The sequence below is a fragment of the Lynx rufus genome, unplaced genomic scaffold (assembly GCF_022079265.1).
Source record: "Lynx rufus isolate CCGP_SWC_20201006 ecotype Redwood Valley unplaced genomic scaffold, mLynRuf1.p SCAF_16, whole genome shotgun sequence".
Taxonomy (NCBI): Eukaryota; Metazoa; Chordata; class Mammalia; order Carnivora; family Felidae; genus Lynx; species Lynx rufus.
The window spans coordinates 1,979,259-1,985,258 of NW_025814830.1; the positions used below are offsets into that span (position 1 = coordinate 1,979,259).

The 6,000-nt window shown below is 42.5% G+C and overlaps 1 pseudogene; it reads left to right on the forward strand.

The window, feature by feature from the left end:
* The first annotated feature begins 1,465 nt into the window (after positions 1-1,465).
* LOC124511679 (vomeronasal type-1 receptor 2-like) lies at positions 1,466-2,536 on the forward strand (annotated as a pseudogene).
* Positions 2,537-6,000: the final 3,464 nt, after the last annotated feature.

Consider the following 6,000-nt stretch of genomic DNA (forward strand, 5'->3'; position numbering starts at 1 on the left):
GGAAAGGTCCTTTATGAAAAAGTTAACATTGTAACCGATGGTTTCAAAGAGCAAAAAATTAAGGAATTTATTTTTGTATTTTAATTTAAATTAATAAATTAGTTTAAAATCTCATCAGGAAACAATTTTTAACTTATATTTCCTCTGGTTTAAAATCATTTCAGTAGTATTCCCAGCTCATGATTCACCTTTCTTGCTTTTCAATTTATTAAATGCCCAAGATTCCAAGCCCTCAAATTCCATTTGGCAGGTTTGTGCTGTATTTAAATAGCTTTTTGAAATCAAATATCAATTCAAGTTTCAGGTTTTTTTTTTATAAAATAACATACAGTGATGTGATCTTTTTTTTTTTTTTTCAACGTTTTTTATTTTTTATTTTTGGGACAGAGAGAGACAGAGCATGAACGGGGGAGGGGCAGAGAGAGAGGGAGACACAGAATCGGAAACAGGCTCCAGGCTCCGAGCCATCAGCTCAGAGCCTGACGCGGGGCTCGAACTCACGGACCGCGAGATCGTGACCTGGCTGAAGTCGGACGTTTAACCGACTGCGCCACCCAGGCGCCCCCTTTAAAGAGGATTAATATTTTCTGCCCTAATATGCTTTATCACTATGTGATGTTTCATGTCCCATATGTTAGCACACAGTGCAGTTCTGCCCCATAATTTCTGTTACGGATGCCATTGTCCTTTTGGTCCAGGCAAAAAATGAAATGAGTTCAGCTGCCATCCTAACAGTTGTCTACATTAAATAAATCAGATTGGCTCAATAAAATTACTCAGTGCATGAATAATTTTTTTTTAACTTTTTTTTTTCAACGTTTATTTATTTTTGGGACAGAGAGACACAGAGCATGAACGGGGGAGGGGGAGGGGCAGAGAGAGAGGGAGACACAGAATCTGAAACAGGCTCCAGGCTCTGAGCCATCAGCCCAGAGCCTGACGCGGGGCTCGAACTCACGGACCGCGAGATCGTGACCTGGCTGAAGTCGGACGCTTAACCGACTGCGCCACCCAGGCGCCCCTCAGTGCATGAATAATTTATTAATACCTTTGAATCTTCACTCCTTAGTTATATTGGTTATAAAGAATACCTAAACGAAAGTGGGAAATGATCAAACCAGGTTTAGTAAGTAAAATAAATTTAAAATATGAGAAGGGGTGTGTGTGTGTGTGTGTGTGTGTGTGTGTGTGTGTGTGTATCCATAACGAGGTTCGTGGCATAGTATAGTACCGTAGCAAACATTCATGTCACTGCAACTAGGCAACCAAGGTTCAAATCGTGATTCCTCTGCTATTTACATGAGTCACTTAACTTCCCATGGTTAAATTCTCCTCGTCTATAGAATGAGAGTAATGTTAGTTCCTAACTCATAGGGTTGTGAATATTATATAAGTTGCAATAGGGAAAGCAGTAATAACAGTGACCCACACATTGTAAGTGCTATAAAAAGACACACATGTAACTTTGGACATCTCTTAACAAAAGACAATAGAGTTTAGATGTTCACTCTCAGGGGAAGGGAGAGGTAAGTGAAGATTTTATTTTCCATGAAAGTGTAGCCCAAAACTCATTATTTTCGTGCAGAACCCTCTATGTGTGAGTTCTGGACAATGACAGAATGGCCTCGGTGGATTTGAATATAGTAGTGATCTTCCTATTCCACATAGTCATTGGAATCCTGGGCAGTTTCTCACTCTTCTATCATTAGATGTCCCTTTGCTGCAGAGGATGCAAGCCGAGATCCACAAAGTTGGTTCTCAGGCACCTGAGTGTAGCCAACTCCTTGCCCATTCTCTCTAGAGGAATCCCAGAGACGATGGCAGCGCTAGGGCTGAAACATTTCACCATTTATTATGGATGCTACGTTCTTTTATATGTTCACGGAGTGGCCAGAGGTATGTCCCTTTGTTCCACCTGCCCTTGAGTGTCTTCCAGGCCATCACCATCAGCCCTGGGAACTCCAGGTGGGCAGAGCTTAAAGTGAAAGCTCCAAAGTACATTGGCCCCTCAAGTATCCCGCGCAGGGTGTTCCACATGCTAGCAAATAAGTTTTTTCCCGTTTATATGACTGTAAATGAAACAACAAAACTATTACCAAAAAAAGTGTTTGGGATATTGTTGTGCTTCACAATGTAGAGACAAGATCACAGGCTCATCATAGGCAGCAATGACATCTTTCCTTGACATTTTGTGTTTGGGACACATGACGTTGGCCAGCAGCTCCATGGTTTTTCTCTTTCACAGTCACAAGCAGAGGGTCCAATGCATCCATAGGAACAATCTGTCCCCCAGACCTCCCCTGAGACCAGAGCCACCCAAAGCATCCTTGTTTTGGTGACCACCATTGTATCATTTAATGCCATTTCTTCCATTATTTATGTTTACTTGCCTCTCTTTGATAATTCTAGTTGGTGGCTGGTGAATGTCGCTGTACTAATCATTGCATGTTTTCCAAGTATTAGCTCTTTTGTTCTCATGAACCATGACCCCAGCATATTCAGGCTGTATTGTGTCTCCTGTGGAAGAAATACATAATTCCCTCATCTCATCAGGGAAATATGAATCGTCTTCCACCTGTTCAGTCACTGATGCAGTGAGACCTCAAGGAATGTTAAGAACCATAATGAGCCAGTTTCATTGCAGAGAGATGGGTGAGTGAGACACTGACATCAGCTTAATATGAAATACTAAAGAGCATGGTACATGAAATCATCTGTAATTAATATGTGTATATTTATATAGTTGTTTTTTTATTTAAAATTTTTTTGATGTTTATTTTTGAGAGAGAGACAGAACGTGAGTGGGTTGGGGCAGAGACAGAGGGAGGCACAGAATCTGAAGCAGGCTGCAGGCTCCAAGCTGTCAGCACAGAGCCTGATACGGGGCTCGAACTCACAAGCTGTGAGATCATGACCTGAGCTGAAATTGGATGCTCAACTGACTGAGCCACCCAGGCGCCCCAATAGTTGTATTTTTTTTAATGGTAACAGTGGAGAAGTTAAGATTCCAGAAAACAGTCCTGAAATAATGTGAACATACTGGCAATACCACTGAATGTGTAATTTTCAAATTGAGATATTAAATTTTCCCAAGATATACCTGAGATTGCAATTGTAAATCCTGATTATGATGCACATGGCCTGGGGTGAGGGTGGAGGGAAAACTAGGTTTACTTACTGCTGGCTCTGGAGGCTATGCTATGAATGTTATGCCTCATATCTAAGAGAAATTGTGGACGTTTGAAATATAATGCTTATGGGGCAAGATGAGTGCATGAAAATATTTTCTGGTCAATATTTGAAGAGTAAACTGTGGGGGACAAAGAGGAACATAGGAAGAGGTGTCAGCTGAATTTTAGAAAGGGTGCAGGTGCAGCCAGTAAACAGATTGCATATGTGGGAAAAGACTGAATGACTTTTGAGATGTTTACAAGGTAGACTGTTCTGTGTTAAATCTTGATGGCAGTTGGCTGTGGTGGTGAAAAAGAGATTTCAAGATGGACTTCTGCTTTTCCAACTTGAGGTTATGGAGGACCATTTCATCAGGCTTGGTGCAGGAGACGAGTAGCAATTTGAAGCTGGAGTATATGAACATATTTTGTTTAAAAAGGGATAGTATCACTTTTGAAATCACTACCAAGGCAATAGACACCATTGAAAGGAAAAAAAAAAAAGATATTAACTGAAACATAGAACTATTTTATGGGCACCTGGCTGGCTCAGTCAGTAGAGTATGCATCTCTTAATCTACGGATGGTGACTTTGAGCCCCATATTGGGTGTAGAGATTACTTAAAAATAGAAAATTAAAAAAAAACAAAGATTTTATGGGTGCCTAGGTGGCTCACCCAGTTGGGTGTCCATCTTTGGCTCAGGTTATGAACTCACAGTTCATGAGTTCGAGCCCCGTGTCAGGCTCTGTGCTGACAGCTTACAGCCTGGAGACTGCTTCAGATTCTGTGTCCACCCTCACTGTGTTCCTCCCCTGCTCACACTCTGTCTCTCTCACTCTCAAAAATAAAGATTTAAAACACTTAAAAAGAAGAGGTTAACATAATTCACTGTTATTAAATCATAAACATTTGCAAGTTTTTCAAAATAAACATTTTAGTTTGGAATAACTTAGATTTGCAGAAAATTTGTAAATATAACACTGTGAGTTCCAAAATATCTCTCACCCAGAACCCCCAATGCTACCACCTTAACCTTACCATAGTTCATTTTCACAACTAGGGAACCTACATTGCTATGTCATTGTTAAATAACTCCAGACTTTATTTACATTTCAATGGTTTTAACACAGTCATTTTTCTGATCAGGATCCATCCAAGATTTTACATTATATGTAGCTGTCCTGTCTCCCCAGTCTCCTCTGCTCAGTGGAGCACGTTCTCACACTTTCCTTGTTTTTCATCACACGTTTGAGGTGTACTGGTCCCTCACATTTTAGAATGCCTCTAGGGGCGCCTGGGTGGCGCAGTCGGTTAAGCGTCCGACTTCAGCCAGGTCACGATCTCGCGGTCCGGGAGTTCGAGCCCCGCGTCGGGCTCTGGGCTGATGGCTCAGAGCCTGGAGCCTGTTTCCGATTCTGTGTCTCCCTCTCTCTCTGCCCCTCCCCCGTTCATGCTCTGTCTCTCTCTGTCCCAAAAATAAATAAACGTTGAAAAAAAAAAAAAAATTTAGAATGCCTCTAAAGTTGAATTTCTCAGAAGTTTTCTTTTTCTTTTCCTTAAGTTTATTTATTTGATAGGGAGGACAGGGGGGCAGAAAGAGGGAAAGAAAGAATCCCGAGCAGGCTCCACGCGGTCAGCGCAGGGCCTGACCTGGGGCTTGATCCCACTAACTGTGAGATCATGACCTGAGCTGAAATCAAGAGTCAGTCGCTCGACCAGCTGAGCCACCCAAGCGCCCCTGAAGTTGTTCTCCTGGATAGACTGCGTTTATGGATTCTTGAGAAGAATATCACATCTCATCACGGCATACAGTCTGAGAGGTTTCATGCAGTTAACACGAGTTACCTTGGATGATGTTAATCGTGATCAGTTAGTTAAGGTCATGTTCACCAGACTCCTCCACTGTAAAATTACCATGCATGCCTTTCCATACTCTATTCTTTGGGAAACTCTAAATACAGCCCACAGTCAAGTGAGGGGGCGGTGGGGGACGATGGTACTTGAGGGTAGGGGTGTGCTGTTGAACTAAGCTCCACATCCTGGAGGGCTAAGTAGCCACATTTTTTATCTGCCATTCTTCTGTGTGGAAGCTGTGTCGCTTCTCCTTCATTTATGTGTTTATTCAATTGGTTACTCATATCAGCATGAACTCATTTATACTTATTTTATACCTTGTGTTATACTTCAATGCTCTGCAAATTATTTAGTTGCTTAGATTGTTCAAGCTTTGGTCATTGGAAGCTGTGGTATAAAGTACACTCAGGGGGCGCCTGGGTGGCTCCATCAGGGAAGCAGTCAATTTCAGCTCAGGTCATGGTCTCACAGCTTGTGGGTCCAAGCCCCACATTGGGCTCTGTTTTGATAGATCAGAGCCTGGAGACTCCTTCGGATGCTGTGTCTCCCTCTGTCTCTGCCCCTCCCACTCTTGTGTGCGTGCATGCACTCTTTCTCCCAAAAATAAACATGAACACACACACACACACACTCACCTGGTCTTTGTCTCAGGTTCCTGGCTCAGAGCTTCAGAAACCTTTAAGAATTCCTAAGTGGTAGGAGTGTCCTTATTACACTAAGGAGGCAACTCTGGGCAAGGGTTCCCCACAGAACTTCAAAATGGGGGACTGGACACCTCTGAAAGACCAACTATGTGATTGGATGGAAACGCTTAGCAGCCCAACCCCTAGGGAGAGGAAGGAGGCTGACTGGGGATTGAGTTCAGTCATGTGGCCAATGATTTAACCAACCAAGTCTAGGTAGTGAAGCCCTGATTAAACACCTGGAAGCTTAAACTCCTGATTAAACTCCTGGGAGCTTCTTTGTGGGGGACA